General features: G+C 46.8%; 2 protein-coding genes across 2 annotated transcripts in view; one reads left to right on the top strand and one right to left on the bottom strand.

Annotated features, from left to right (window-relative positions):
• Positions 1-15,802, bottom strand: part of ZNF598 (zinc finger protein 598, E3 ubiquitin ligase) — an 82,473-nt gene that overhangs the window by 51,031 nt on the left and 15,640 nt on the right. The gene's annotated exons all lie outside the window — the stretch shown is intronic.
• The window catches only part of TSC2 (TSC complex subunit 2), a 187,002-nt gene continuing 172,132 nt past the window's right edge, over positions 933-15,802 (top strand). Inside the window, exon 1 of the mRNA XM_063143083.1 lies at positions 933-977. The gene's annotated coding sequence lies outside the window, so the exon portion shown is untranslated. The remainder of the gene's footprint in view (positions 978-15,802) is intronic.

Genomic DNA, 15,802 nt, shown 5'->3' with positions numbered 1-15,802 from the left:
TTGAGTGCCAGTTGGGAGTTTTGTGTGGGTGTGGATGTGTAGACCAGGGTATCAATTGATGTTTCCTGGAGGAACCTCACATGGTTGGCTAGTGGAACCCTGAATAGGAACATTGATGTTAGGAGGTGGGATACGGTCTAGGATAGCTCAGTGGGGCTCCACGTACAGAGGCTGGGGAAGACCATCAAGCAACAAGAGGAGGCATCCTTCATCTCCGGTGGGAACAGGAAGCTGGACTAAACAGACCTTCATCTCATCCACAAAGACAATTTTTCCATTCATGTTAAAGGGGCACAGGAATGACTCTCCCAAAAAAGGTTCCACTATTGTAACCCTCAAAATTCTGCTAAGTATAAAAATAACATCTGTAGAGCTAATGGCCCTGTTCAGAAGACACCTTAAACCAAAGCCTTACTCATCGTGGTTAAAGCCATGGTTTAAATTGTCTTCTGCACCGGGCCAATGATGTAACACCTGGTACGAACTGTAATCTACCAGATGAGGTGTACATTCATGCAAAATTTCAAACCGATCCAATGCAAAATTGCCACAGATATAGCAAGTTAAAAGGCACTGAAAATGGACACATTTGTACTTTTTTACTTAAGGTTTTTAAAAATTCTGTGAGAAACTACTGGTTTACTTATCAAGGAAGTGTGTCACTGGTTTAGTGAAAGAGGTAGTTTTGAAGGCTGAGGAAATCACTCTCACTCATTGACCCCTCAGTGAGGAAGGGAAGGAAGAAAAGGAGAAAGCTATGCTGGTATCCCATTGGTGGATGGGGCTGAAAGAAAAGAAGCCAAATGCACAGTTACAAGGTGGGGGATACTTGGCTCAGCAATACTACAAACGAGAAGGATCTTGGAATTGCTGTAGATCACAAGCTGAATATGAGCCAACAGTGTGGTGTGACTGCAAAAAAAGCAAATGCTATTTTGGGCTGCATTAATAGAAGTATAGCTTCCAAATCGCGTGAGGTACTGGTTCCCCTCTATTCGGCCCTGGTGAGGCCTCATCTTGAGTCTTGCATCCAGTTCTGGGCACTACACTTCAAGAAGGATGCAGACAAGCTGGAGCGTGTTCAAAGGAGGGCAACCAGGATGATCAGGGGTCTGGAAACAAAGCCCTATGAGGAGAGAATGAAAGAACTGGGCACATTTAGTCTGGAGAAGAGAAGATTGAGGGGAGACATGATAGCACTCTTCAATGACTTGAAAGGTTGTCATACAGAGGAGGGACAGGATCTCTTCTCGATCCTCCCAGAGTGCAGGACATGGAATAATGGGCTCAAGTTACAGGAAGCCAGATTCCGGCTGGACATCAGGAAAATCTTCCTGACTGTTAGAGCAGTACAACATTGGAACCAGTGACCTAGGGAGGTCATGGGCTCTCCCACACGAGAGGCCTTCAAGAGGCAGCTGGACAACCATCTGTCAGGGATGCTTTAAGGTGTATTCCTGCATTGAGCAGGGGGTTGGCCTCGATGGCCTTATAAGCCCCTTCCAACTCTACGATTCTATGATTCTATGAAAGCAAAAGGGCAAGGCTAGAAGCAGGTGGAGAATGGCGGAAATACAAAATATGCCAACCTTTTCGAATGGGGAGAAAGCTGCACGAAACATTCAGTCACCAATGTTCAGTGTTTGGGAGAAATGGGTGGGACCGCCTTGGGAACCCTGGAGGGGTGTTTTGGGACCCAAGGAGGCCTGGACTTGCCGCTTGTGTCTGAGGTTCCTCACCTGGTCTACTCTAAGTATCACTAAGTCTGGATCCAACCCATTGTTTCTTTTTAATTTCAAAACCTAGATTTATTAAGGAAATCAGCATTTCTTAAGGAAACTCCCCCCAACTCCCTGCAATCCACTCTGGATATACACAAGATTAATAATCAATATAGCTACATTATCAATAGAGGTCACTCATCCACAGACCCCTCAACTGACATGCATAGGCAGTAACTGTTTAAGCTACAATATAGGGTGACCCTATGGAAAGGAGGACGGGGCTCCTGTATCTTTAACAGTTGTGCAGAAAATGGAATTTCAGCAGGTGCTATTTGTATGCGTGCAGCACCTGGTGAAATTCCCTCTTCATCTTAGTAGTTAAAACTGCAAGAGCCTTGCCGTCTTTTGTATCTGATCATGCTAGGCAGTAAACAGAAGTAAGACCTCAGAAGAAAGCATGGGGTTGCAGAGCACGTCTTTCCAGTTTGCTGTTTCAGACTTTAAAAAAAAAACCCTTCTGAGTGACCACACTTAAAGTCAGTTCTATATGTGTTTACTCAGAAGTCTCTCTCTGTTCAATGGGGTTTAGTCAAAGGTAAGCAAGCACCTGATTTTAGTACGACTTGGATGTAAATGCAATTGAAATCAATGGGATTTACTCTTGAGTAGGGGAACCAACAGATTTCTATTTTATGAACTTGGAGATGCACAGTTTCGCATGATCAAAGTAAAGGAAAACCGATCCTTCACAAATGCAAACAGGTGAACTATCAGGAAAAGGGTTTAAGGGTGGATTTTTTTAAAAAAAAAATCCTAAATCAAGGAATGAACCGATTTGATTTAATCTTGGCATGCTGAAAGCTCTACTTAAGAGCTCCCAAGGTCCCATGTTTCATCTCTTTATCTGTAAAAATGAGGGAGCTGTGGGTAAGGAGGGTGTATTTTCCACATTTCTTTTAAGATGAAAATGTACTCCTGGCCATGCCTACTCAGGAGTAAGAACATAGAGTTAAATGGGACCTCTCTCCCTTCATGGTTGAGTGGAGAACCACCCCACCTTCCTCTTTTGTTAGCAAGACCACCCTTAGACACACACGCTCCCAACAAAGAATGGGATGGTCAGATAGAATGCAAGGACACCAATACACGAGAGGGAGGAGCGCATTTATTTTGCAGGGAGGGAAAATAATCCATAATCCAGACTTTCCCAGCTCCAAAAAGAAACGAAACATGGAGGGGAAGAGGCGAAATGAGTGCAGGACATGGCTGACGTCATGTGAGTACCAGGCTGCAAAACAGCATACCAGGCACGGCGAGTGTCGATAAATCACTAGTGTGATGGGTCACCCCTACTACAATAATTACACAGTGTGTAAAATCAGCCAGTTTACCTAGGGTGACCCTATGAAAAGGAGGATAGGGCTCCTGTATCTTTAACAGTTGCATAGAAAAGGGAATTTCAGCAGGGGTCATTTGTATATATCAAGAACCTGGTAAAATTCCCTCTTCATCACAACAGTTAAAGTGCCGGGGCTATACTAGAGTGACCGGATTTAAAAGAGGGCAGGGCACCTGCAGCTTTAACTGTGGTGATGAAGAGGAAATTTCACCAGGTTCCCCATATATACAAATGACACCTGCTGAAATTCCCTTTTCTATGCAACTGTTAAAGATACAGGAGCCCTGTCCTCCTTTCCATATGATCACCCTAGTTTGCCAGAAATGCTGCTAACAAATACGTTGCCTCAGACAAAGTGGAGGCAACCAAGTGCTTCGCTTGAGAGTAACACCTTCCTTCCCGGGATTACTTCATCGGAGCAGAGAGGTCCAACGCTTGAGACGTCTATGTAGTAGAGCACACTTGGTTGGGCATGGGTGTTGGATGGCCCAGTCACGGTCAACATAACATGTGGACACAAAGAGGCTCTTTCCAACATCTGTTAAGTACCATAGATTAGATCTGTAGAGGGGCGTCACAGGTTAGCTTCCTCTCAAACCTGCCGTCGGCTTTTTTGAATCCTCATTTTTTACAAAGGCCACAAGCACACGCACACACGGAAGTGGCATCTAGAGCTCCATAAAATCCCTTTTTGTTAAAATCAGAAACATCAGTATTGTGCAGGGAGGATGTGAAAAGCTACTTTAAAGCGTTGTCCAAGGCAGCAAGATTTCTGATCTCGTTTTCGTTGAACAATAGGTACCTCCCCCACTTTTGACCCAGCCTCAGGATCCAAGCCTTCCGGCCTGCTGCCTGACGAGTCAGGGCAGGCAGGTGCTAAAGCTGTAGTTTGGGAAGCGCACGTCTAGGTTTTCCTCGAGTCCATGGAACGGGCGCTGCAGATCCTGTTCTGTCCCTACTTATCCGTCGTTTCAGAGGGCTTTTGATCGCCGTTCTTATTAAAGTCCAGGAGTTGTTTCCAATGGGGAGTTTGACCTGTGATGAGAAACCTGGGTGTACGCTGTAAACATGATCGATTGGATGGAGAGTTGGTCGGGTGGAGCAGCTAAGAGACTTGAGGCTGCAATCCTATACCGCACGTTTACTCAGGACAGGAGTAAGTCCCAATGAACTCAGTGGGACATATGTTTGAGTAGATATGTATGGGATTGCACTGTGAATGATGAACCAGGTTGTTCCTGGCTCTACTCAAAATGTGGCTTGGGGCAAGCCATGACACCTCAGCCCCATCTGCAATATGGGGCTACAATAATATTTATTTATTTATTTATTTATGACATTTATTTATGACATTTATATCCTGCCTTTCCTCCAAGGAGCCATATATGATTCTCCTCCTTTCCATTTTATCCTCACAGCAACCCTGTGAGGTAGGTTAGGATGAGAGTCAGTGACCGGCTTAAAGCCACACAGTGTGCTTCATGGTTTAGTCGGGACTAGAATCCAGGTCTTCCCAGCCCCAGTCTAACAGCCCCAGCCCAAGGGTAGGTAACATCTGGCAATCTGAGAAACTCTGGTGGGTACCACCACAAAATGGGTGCCACGGGAGGCGTGGCTAATCACAAAGGAGAAGTAACCTACCCCAAAGACTGAATACAAGGCAGAGGTGAGGGTCTGAGCCCCCAAACACTCATGTGAACCCACACTTTTCAGTGCCAACAGAAACCTGAAAGCAAGCTCTTCCCCCTCCGCCACCCTTCTGCCAGCCAATTCAATCCCCCCATCTCTTACTCTCTCCTACTCTCACAGGAGTCCCTCCCCCCCCCCCCGTGTTTCTTTTTCTTCTTGGCTGGGCATACTGCAGAGGAAATCACTGGTCTGCAGTCAATCTCCCCCCATCTTCATTTCCTAAGCATTTCTCTGAGCCCCACATCTGACCCAGAGGCCTTCCTGGGAAGGGAAGGGTGGCAGCAGCTGCTGGTAAGGAAATGTGGGTTCCTGCATGGAGCAGGGGTTGGACTTGATGGCCTTATGGGTCCCTTCCAACTCTATCATTCTATGATTCTTTAAAAAATGGTGGCAGGGAGAGGGCACTTCCATGGGTTCCTAGAAAGGTGCGTGGGGGCACGTGTGTATGTGTGTGTGTGTGTGTGTGTGTGTGTGTGTGTGTACACACCACATTGGCTACCGCTGCTCTAACCATTACACCACACTGGCTCTCAGTGTGTACTATTGACCTCCCTTACAGGGTTGTTGAAATGACTACTGAGATAATGTTTAAGGGGTGATTTGAATACTTTAAAAGCTTGATACCTATTGCTAAATAGTGTTATTCAAATCGTACTTACTATCCATACCTGTGGTAATTTACAGAGTAATAGAAACTAAAAACAGTTGGATCCCAGGATAATACAGTTATTTTTTAAAATGTTGATTCTGCGCCTTTAGGTTTCATGCTGGAATCTTCAAGTCACAATATTTATACAATGAATAATGATATAGCAGAAGCAGCAGCAACATTACAACAAAATGAGCAACAGGATGGTGTCCTGAGAATAAATTATATTATTGAAACAAAATCTTTAATTGTTGCTTCAGGATGCAATCCTATAGTCACTTACCAAGGAGCAAGTCCCATTGAAATCAATTAGACTAACCTTCTAAGTAGATATGTAGACGATTGCAGTGTAAAAAATAAATAAAGAGAAGGGCTCAACAGAAGGTCTTGCAGGAAAACATGAACTCGCTTGGGTGCCACTACCAAAAAGGCTCTCTCTGCCTTGCTCACCAGCCACAGAGGAGAAGGCTATCAATGGCTACTAGCCCTGATGGTTGTGCGCTATCTCCAATATTTGAGGCAGTAAGCCTGTATACACCAGCTGCTGGGGAACATGGGTGGGTGGTGCTGTTGCACCCGTGATTGCACTGGACTGATCCAGCAGGGGTCTTCTTATGTTTAGATTGCCCGTGTCTTGTTTGAAAGCTAAATTTGGCGTTTTTAGGCCACCATTGCAGTTTGCCACCCAAATTTGGCAGCAAACCAATTGCTTGGCTGCTCCTGCCCCTGAAATTAGGTGGCGTATGGTGGCACTGCAGCCTCTGGGGGCGTTAAAACGCCCCCCTGGAGTTGCTGGAGTTGCCCACTCCTGGTTTAGAGCTTAAAAGCGCAATCTTACTTTTAAACAGAAACATGTCCCACAACTCCTAGACATGTCCTACAACTCCTAGACATGTCTGCCTAGAATCATAGAATCATAGAATAGTAGAGTTGGAAGGGGCCTATAAGGCCAACGAGTTCAACCCCCTGCTCAATGCAGGGATCCACCTTAAAGCATCCCTGACAGATGGCTGCCTAGCTGCCTCTTGAAGGCCTCCAGTGTGGGAGAGCCCACCACCTCCCTAGGTAACTGGTTCCATTGCCGAGACATTTTTCCACATGTCCAGCCGGAACCTGGCTTCCTGTAACTTGAGCCCATTATTCCGTGTCCTGCACTCTGGGAGGATCGAGAAGAGATCCTGGCCCTCCTCTGTGGGGCAACCTTTCAAGTATTTGAAGAGTGCTGTCATGTCTCCCCTGAATCTTCTCTTCTTCAGGCTAAACATGCCCAGTTCTTTCAGTCTCTCCTCATAGGGCTTTGTCTAAGTATGCATAGGATTGTGCTCTTAAGGGTTCAACTATCACCACCACCAGCCATTCTGCGGGCTGTATGGAGGGAGATGAGAGAGAGAACAGCCGGTTCACCAGCCCTGCTGAAATATTCATCCTCCCCTAACCCCCTTCACTCTTCCCTCCATATTCTGTTTTCCTTGTGTGTTTTGACTTTTGAGATCATTGTAAGCCTCTGAGCAGTGATGGTCATGTTTAACTGATTATAGGTAAGCCACTCTGGGTGGTTTTTTGGCTGAGGAACTGCATAAAAATAGGTCAAATAAATAAATAAAGCTTAAGACCAGTATACTTTGGACTGGATTTGGAAATGACTTGGGACACAATGTGATACACGGTTTACAGACCCAGCTCCCAGCTGCAGTACCGCTGCTGCATTTTGTACTGCCTGAGGAGTCCAGATGGATCTTCTAAGGCAGCCCCATGTAGCACACACTACAGTAATCTAACCTGGAAGGAACCAAAGGGTGTAGAACTGTTCAGATCCACCTTCTGCAAGAAAGGTTGTAACACCCCAACAAAAGCCTGGAGAAGAGAAGACTGAGGGGAGACATGAGAGCACTCTTCAAATACTTGAAAGGTTGTCACACAGAGGAGAGCCAGGATCTCTTCTCGATCCTCCCAGAATGCAAGACACAGAGTCATGGGCTCAAGTTACAGGAAGCCAGATTCCGGCTGGACATCAGGAAAAGCTTCCTCACTGTTAGAGCAGTACAACAATGGAACCAGTTACCTAGGGAGGTGGTGGGCTCTCCCACACTAGAGGCCTTCAAGAGGCAGCTGGACAACCATCTGTCAGGGATGCTTTAGGGTTGATTTCTGCATTGAGCAGGAGGCTGGACTCAATGGCCTTGTAGTCCCCTTCCAACTCTACTATTCTATGATTCTAAGTCCTCCGGGAGACATCCATAGGATATGTTAGAAACGAAAGAAACTTGCCAGTGAGAGGAACATCTGGGCAAGAGAGATGCTCCCTGTGCTTCTGTTTCTGCCTGGATGGTGCCCCAGCTGCAAGAGAAAATGTTGGGAGGCTCCCTTCTGAGAACTGGGCTTGAATCAGCCTCCATGGGCATCTTTCTCTCTCATGCTCACGCACACAGCCTGGCACAAATTGCTGAGACGTAAGGCGTGTAATGGCTCACATGGGCAAGGCGCAGCTGTTCAGCACCGTGCTCTCCGGTGCCAACATGTTTGGACTGCTGAACCGCGGAAGGTTGCAGGCACGGATCCTCAGAAGAACAGCGGGCGCCTATGGGACACATGCAAACATTTCAAAAAGCAAAGATTGCCATGTGCTGGAGTGGGAGTGGGGAGGCAGATACAATGGGCAAGCTCAATTCTCGGTGGCGCCCATTCATTTCTACGAATTCAAATAAAATGAATGGCAATCAGCAGGGTGTTTGGGGAGCCATGACCTCCCAACTTAAGAAAATGAGCGTAGGCGTCTAGGAGTAGCTTTTTGCCTGTCACTTCAGTGGTGGCCCTGAATATGCATCATGATAGGCTTCCATTCAAGTGAATGGCTACAACTCACTCTTCTGAGAGAAAATCATGGTGAATTGCTTTATCTCAGGTCATTGGTCTGTCTGGTCCAGTTGTATGGTGCTGGCAATGGGGCCCCCAGCACTTGCCCAGAATTTTTGGGGATTTGGTGCCACCAGTCTGCTGATAATGCCCAACTCTATAGTCCTGTTCAGACATTCCGCTGAACACATCAGGGCATAAAGTGGGTAGAGAGCCACGGCTGTGCATGCTGCCCCTGCAATCTCTGCCAACGCCAGCCCTGCTCCCCCTCAGTTTGGGCATTGCTGTGTTGACTCCGCAAGGTCTACTTGCAGCTGCTTGAATGTGAGTAGAACTCTCTGCATGATCACGGATCTGGGCCTATCGGGGTTCCTGGTCATGGAGCCTCTTTAAGCACGTTCAGCTGATGTTCCTGGCTCTAAAGAAACATGCAAAGGTCTACACAGAAGCCAGACATGCAGGGAGGTCATGTGCGCACCCATGTCTCCCTACACACTTGAATCCAGGGCTCATCTCTCCTTTCCATTTCGGAAGGGAACGAGGACTCTAGCTGGAACAAATTATGGAGCAATAGACCATTCAGATCAGTATCAGCTTCTATCCAGAAAGCTCCTTGAAAGTCTTGCACAGATGGTATCACACACCAATTCAGCTGGCATGCCTCACTTCAATGTGCAGCCCTCTTGGTCGGAAAGGCGACAGGGTAGAAGGCACATATTTTCATTTATGGTGGACCTGTCCACATATACAGGGATTCTGGACATTAGTACATAGAGAAATAATGACGATCATCACAGAAACGATGGTATACAAACCAGAATTGCTGTTATCCTCAATAAATACAGGATCTAATGGAAGTATTAAATGTAAAGATTTGCTATTGCTTTTGTGAATTGCTACTTGCCAGGCAATCATACAGCAGTGGGGAAAAACTGAACAATCTGAATTTACCTGCATGGTACCAGAATATATGGTCTGTGGCAATATCAGGGGGGAGGAGAAGTCATGATTTGCTTTTGATTCAAGGAAAGTCAGAACTGTTAGCATAGAACCATAGAATCATAGAATAGCAGAGTTGGAAGGGACCTACAAGGCCATCGAGTCCAACCCCCTGCTCAAGGCAGGAATCCACCCTAAAGCATCCCCAACAGATGCTTGTCCAGCTGCCTCTTGAAGGCCTCTAGTGTGGGAGAGCCCACAACCTCCCTAGGCAACTGGTTCCATTGTCATACTGCTGTCGTACAAGTTTTTCCTGATGTCCAGTTGGAATCTGGCTTCCTTTAACTTGAGCCCGTTATTCCGTGTCCTGCACTCTGGGAGGATCGAGAAGAGATCCTGGCCCTCCTCTGTGTGACAACCTTTCAAGTCCTTGAAGAGTGCTATCATGTCTCCCCTCCATCTTCTCTTCTCCAGGCTAAACATGCCCAGTTAATTCAGTCTCTCTTCATAGGGCTTTGTTTCCAGACCCCTGATCATCCTGGTTGCCCTCCTCTGAACACGCTCCAGCTTGTCTGCGTCCTTCTTGAATTGTGGAGCCCAGAACTGGACGCAATACTCTAGATGAGGCCTCACCAGGGCTGAATAGAGAGGAACCAGTACCTCACGTGATTTGGAAGCTATACTTCTATACTTCTACTTCCCTTGCTCGGCTTCGTCCATTTTCTTCTGCTGCCCCTTACGCCTGGAACGCTCTTCCAGAACATCTGAGATCCACAAGTTCAATCACAGCTTTCAAAGCTCAGCTAAAAACTTTTCTTTTTCCTAAAGCTTAAAACCTGATGTTGTTTGGACTCTGTACTGTTAGTTTTACCCTACCCTGTGCCTGTTTACCCTACCCAGTGCCTTTTTGCATTCTCGTCCCCTCCTTATTGCTTTACTATGATTTTATTAGAATGTAAGCCTATGCGGCAGCGTCTTGCTATTTACTGTTTTACTCTGTACAGCACCATGTACATTGATGGTGCTATATAAAATAATAATAATAATAATAATAATAATAATAATAATAATAATAATGATGCAGCCCAAAATAGCATTTCCCTTTCTTGCAGCCATATTGCACTGTTGGCTCATACTCAGCTTGCGATCTACAACCATTCCAAGATCATTCTCGTTTGTAGTATTGCTGAGCCAAGTATCCCCCATCTTGTAACTATGCCTTTGGTTTCTATTTCCTAAATGTAGAACTTGGCATTTATCCCTATTAAATTTCATCCTGTTGTTTTCAGCCCAGCACTCCAGCCTATCAAGATCACTTTGAAGTTTGTTTCTGTCTTCCAGGGTATTAGCTATCCCACCCAATTTGGTGTCATCTGCAGATTTGATCAGCGTTCCCTGCTGCTCCTCGTCCAAATCATTAATAAAAATGTTGAAGAGCACTGGGCCCAGGACTGAGCCCTGCGGCACCCCACTCGTTGCCTCTCCCCAGTTTGAGAAGGTTCCATTGATAAGTACTCTTTGAGTCCGATTCTGTAGTTAACTGTGAATCATAGCATTCTATGCTATGGTGGAGATTTATTCAACATACATCACAACCGGATTTACAGCAATACATGCCCGCTTCTGCTTTGAGTATCTGAACATTATAACAACTAAATGAAGATTATACAGCACACATTACTTTAAAAAAAAATCCCCCTTTTTTCCTTCTTCTTCTAAAACTTTTTCTTCTACTACTAAATCTTTTGTAGCACTTTACTAAGCCCCAGTTGTCAAGGGACTTTGGGTTTTTATCTGTTATAGTTTAAAAAAAGGTTTTTTAATCTCTTCTTTCCATCTAAACCCAAGGAATCTGTTTTAGGTTGAAATTAGCGTTTGATGGGCTGGACTCTAAATCAGTAACAGACAAGGTGCCGTCAAACCAATTGAAACTTAATCCAGACAAGACAGAGGTGCTCCTGGTTAGTTGAAAGGCAGATCAGGGAATAGGGATTCGCCCTGTAGTGGATGGGGTTTACACTTCCCCCAAAGACTCAGGCTTGTCGTTTGGGCATACTTTTGGACTCAGTTCTGAACCTGGATGGCCAGGTTCGGTGGCGTCCAGGAATGTGTGTGTTTGCGCCGCAGAGGCTAGTATGCCATCTGCTGCCAGATCTGGCCACAGTCACACATGCCTTAGTTACGTCCTGTTTTGACTACTGTAATAGGGCTGTGTATGGGGCTGCCCTTGAAAACTGTTCAGAAACTTCAGCTGGTCCAGACAGTTGACTGGGGCTGATTACAGGGAGAGTGTGAATTCCCTTGGTACAGCACCTCCGTTGGCTACTAGTTTGCCCTTTTCTTGCTACCACTCCATCAGAGACATGTTTGGTGGAGACGTGAGAGAGGGCCTTCTTGGTGGCTGCTCCCGGACTCTGAAACTCCCTGCAGAGGGAGGCTATGTCAGCTCCTCTCTGCTTTCATTCTGCCAGTAGGCAAAGATGTTCTGATTCAGGCAGGCCTTTGTCTCGTAAGCTGGTCTGTTGCTAAAGCTCTGTTGCGCTTTTTAATTGTGCTTTTAATCTATTTGTTCTTATGATGGTTTTAACTAAGTTTTATTACTGTTAGGCCCCTTAAGTGTGGAAAAGGGAGGTATAAACCAAGTAAATGAATCAAATAAATGAATCAGAGCACCCTAGTTTCTGCTGCTCTGCAGCATCGTCACTGCCATGGCCAGGAACAGCACCACAGCTTTGCTAGATCAGGGGCCCTGAGGAGCCCTTAGGTGTCCCTCTGGGCCCTGTGTGCCTCTTGCTTCAGGGTGGGTTACTCCCTCTGAGCCGGGGCTAAACCATCTTCTCTTGCCTTGCTCTGTTCTCTTGAAACCAGACCACCAGCCCTCTGAGACCGTATCATCCGGCGCTGGGCCCCTTGAATCCTTGCCTGTCTGCCCCAGAGTCTGGCCCCTTTGGACCATGCTGTTGGCCCCCTACCTGGCTAGACCCTGACACTGGGGTTGTCAACTCTGCCTGGCATTGTTCTCTGGGTGTTCCCCCACCCCCCGCCAGCCAAGCGTGTTTCATTGCAAATTCAGGGCATTGAATCAGTGACCTTCTGTATGCAACGGATGTATTGCACTGCTGCTGAGCTCTACGGACCTCCCTAACTGAGGGAGAGTGTTGCCTTGAGAAGGAAAATGTTCCTTCCAGCCCCTGCATGGCCCACAGAATTCCACCCACCGGATGGGTCTACACAAGATCAAAATTCAGCATAGAGTTTATTCCCCTTGCATGCCAGTGTTAAATGAAATCACCTCTCCCTCTCCCTCCTCCCCCCCCTCCTCCCTCTCTCTAATCTGCAAGCCTTCTGGCTTTTGTAATGAATGCCACTTGACAGGTAGGCTAGATGCCTCCCACTTTAAACCCATCCATTAGACCTTTGGCGTCAGGCATTCACCCCCGTTTATGCGGCCCACCTGCCTCTCAACAGCTTGCAGTGAGGCTGTCCTGCCTTATCGGAAGCAGGAGATAAAAAAACCAGCGCTCCTCGGAACGGAGGCCATTGGCTGGGCAGAAGAGGCCAGGCCAAAGAGGCAGATGGAAAGCGATAGGAGGGGCGTAATTGCTGCATTAAGGTTCTCATCCCCGGCGCGTATGAGCAGAAGGAGCCCCTTGTCTGTGTCAATTACAGGGAGAGAAACTCCAGGGCCTTTTGAGCTGAAGGGTCTCTTAGTCACCCAAAGGCACCCAAAGGGCCGTCGATGCTCCCACACCCTCTCTTGCTCAGGGCTTTAGCTGGTCCATCCTACACCTTTCTCGGCCACAGGGAAGTGGCATTGGGGCAAAAGAGAATGGATGTGGATCGCTAAAGGACGTGGCGGAAATTATTATTATTATTATTATTATTATTATTATTATTATTATTATTATTCCACAAAGGCTCTGGTAGCCTCAAATGCCAGAGTGCCAGGGAAACTCCTGTTTGCTCCATGGAGGCCAGGTCTACTCACCTGCTTGGATCAATGGCAGGGAGCCCAGGTTGACTCTTTGGCTTCCATTAGTTCCAGGGAGGCCAGGTCTAGGGTGACCATATGAGAATCATAGAATAGCGGAGTTGGATGGGGCCTACAAGGCCATCGAGTCCAACTCCCTGCTCAATGCAGGAATCCACCCTAAAGCATCCCTGACAGATGCTTGTCCAGCTGCCTCTTGAAGGCCTCAAGTGTGGGAGAGCCCACAACCTCCCTAGGTAAATGGTCCCATTGTCATACTGCTCTAACAGTCAGGAAGTTTTTCCTGATGTCCAGCCGGAATCTGGCTTCCTTTAACTTGAGCCCGTTATTCTGTGTCCTGCACTCTGGGAGGATCGAGAAGAGATCCTGGCCCTCCTCTGTGTGACAACCTTTTAAGTATTTGAAGAGTGCTATCATGTCTCCCCTCAATCTTCTCTTCTCCAGGCTAAACATGCCCAGTTCTTTCAGTCTCTCTTCATAGGGCTTTGTTTCCAGACCCCTGATCATCCTGGTTTCCCTCCTCTGAACACACTCCAGCTTGTCTGCGTCCTTGAATTGTGGAGCCAAGAACTGGACGCAATACTCTAGATGAGGCCTAACCAGGGCCGAATAGAGAGGAACCAGTACCTCCCGTGATTTGGAAGCTATACTTCTATTAATGCAGCCCAAAATAGCATTTGCCTTTCTTGCAGCCATATTGCACTGTTGGCTCATATTCAGCTTGAATCTACAACCATTCCAAGATCCTTCTCGTTTGTAGTATTGCTGAGCCAAGTATCCCCCATCTTGGGGATACTTGGCTCAGAAGGAGGACAAGGCTCTTGTATCTTTAACAGTTGTACTGAAAAGGGAATTTCAGCAGGTGCTGCACGCATACAAATAGCACCTGCTGAAATTCCCTTTTCAGTACAACTGTTAAAGCCAAAGGAGCCCTGTCCTCCTTCTCATATGGTCATCCTCTACCTACTTGCTTCAACAGCCTAGAGAAAGCCATCTCAAACTTGAATGGGGTGATAATGGGGCTTGCAGATTTTACTATTATTTATTGCAGATTAGCACGGAGGAAGCCAGTGAATGACGAGGCTGGACACATCTGTCCTTTTCTTTGGTGGAGTTCCTACTTCACTCTTGCAGTTGAAAAAGTAACATTTCTTGGCAAGACGGTTTGTATTTTTAAATGAAAAGCAAAAACTTGCATTTCAGCTGGCTGAAGATCTTGGGTTAAAGCTCAAAATGTTTTACAGGTCCACACATTCGCTTCCGTTAGCTCCTGCTGATTGCTGATGCCTGTTGCAGCACCTCTGATTCCTCCTCTTGCACCTGCAGCCTTTAGTGCCTGAATGTGTTTCACTGTGTTAGGCTGAATCCACAAGCCAATGTGAAGGTGCAGAGGTAGCACCCTGGCTGCCTGCCAGCCTTGGAGCACTGAATAGTTTCATATCATTTTAACCACTGACAAGCTGTGATGTGAGTTTCGATGCCGGCTTTTTAGCCCTGTCCAGACTGCCTCCAGGACAAGTACATCTATACACTCAAATGCATATAGGAGTCGGATCCAGCTTTAAGTGCATGGAACTGGGATGGCAGAAGAGGACTCTCCCCCCCTTGCCACCTCCCCACAGCAGCCCTGGCCTACAACCCCCTGAAAATGCTACACAGAGGTGCTACCAGTGGAGGCTGGTGGCTCCGATGTGAGTGGGGCAGTTAATCCACTCCAGGTTTCAGTCAGAACCCGTCAGAACTCTAAATGAGCTATCTAGTGCGGTGAAGCACCTTGGAGAGCTCCTTCAGAATTCTGACAGGTTCCGACTGAAACCTGGAGCAGATTCAATGCCCTACGGACATCAGAGTCACCAGCCTCCCCTGGAGTTAAGGGGAGGCACTGCTGGATGGGGTGAGCTCTGTGTGTGTGTGTGAGAGAGAGAGAAAGAGAGACAGAGAGAGAGAGAGAATCCAGAAGATTTGGCAGAAGCTCCATCCATGAGTGGAGCCCTCCCGTTCATGTAGGGTGACCATATGAAAAGGAGGACAGGGCTCCAGTATCTTTACCAGTTGTATTGAAAAGGGAATTTCAGCAGGTGTCATTTGTATATATGAAGAACCTGGTGAAATTTCCTCTTCATCACAACAACTAAAGCTGCAGGTGCCCTGCCCTCTTTTAAATCTGGTCATTCTAGTATAGCTCTTGCAGCTTTATCTGTTGTGATGAAGAGGGGATTTCACCAGGCGCTGCATGCATACAAATGACACCTGCTGAACTTCTCCTTTCAATGCAACTGTTAAAGATACAGGAGCCCTGTCCTCCGTTCCATATGGTCACCCTAGTTCACAGAAAGTAGGAAAGTAGATCCTGGATCCATCCTTCCTTGCTATCCATTTATTTAATTTATTTCTGTACCATCCTTCCCCCGGATCAGTTCCAGAGCAGTTTACACACTTTAAAAGATATGCAGCAGTAGCTGGATTCGTCTCCCAGACTAGCAGTGCAGCCCCGTTCCTGAATACTTACAAGTAAGCGCTATTGGTTCCATGCAATTTCCTGCCAGGTGAGTGTGTAT

Source organism: Elgaria multicarinata, chromosome 17 (assembly GCF_023053635.1).
Source record: "Elgaria multicarinata webbii isolate HBS135686 ecotype San Diego chromosome 17, rElgMul1.1.pri, whole genome shotgun sequence".
Lineage (NCBI taxonomy): Eukaryota > Metazoa > Chordata > Lepidosauria > Squamata > Anguidae > Elgaria > Elgaria multicarinata.
This window is presented reverse-complemented; position numbering and strand designations above follow the sequence as displayed.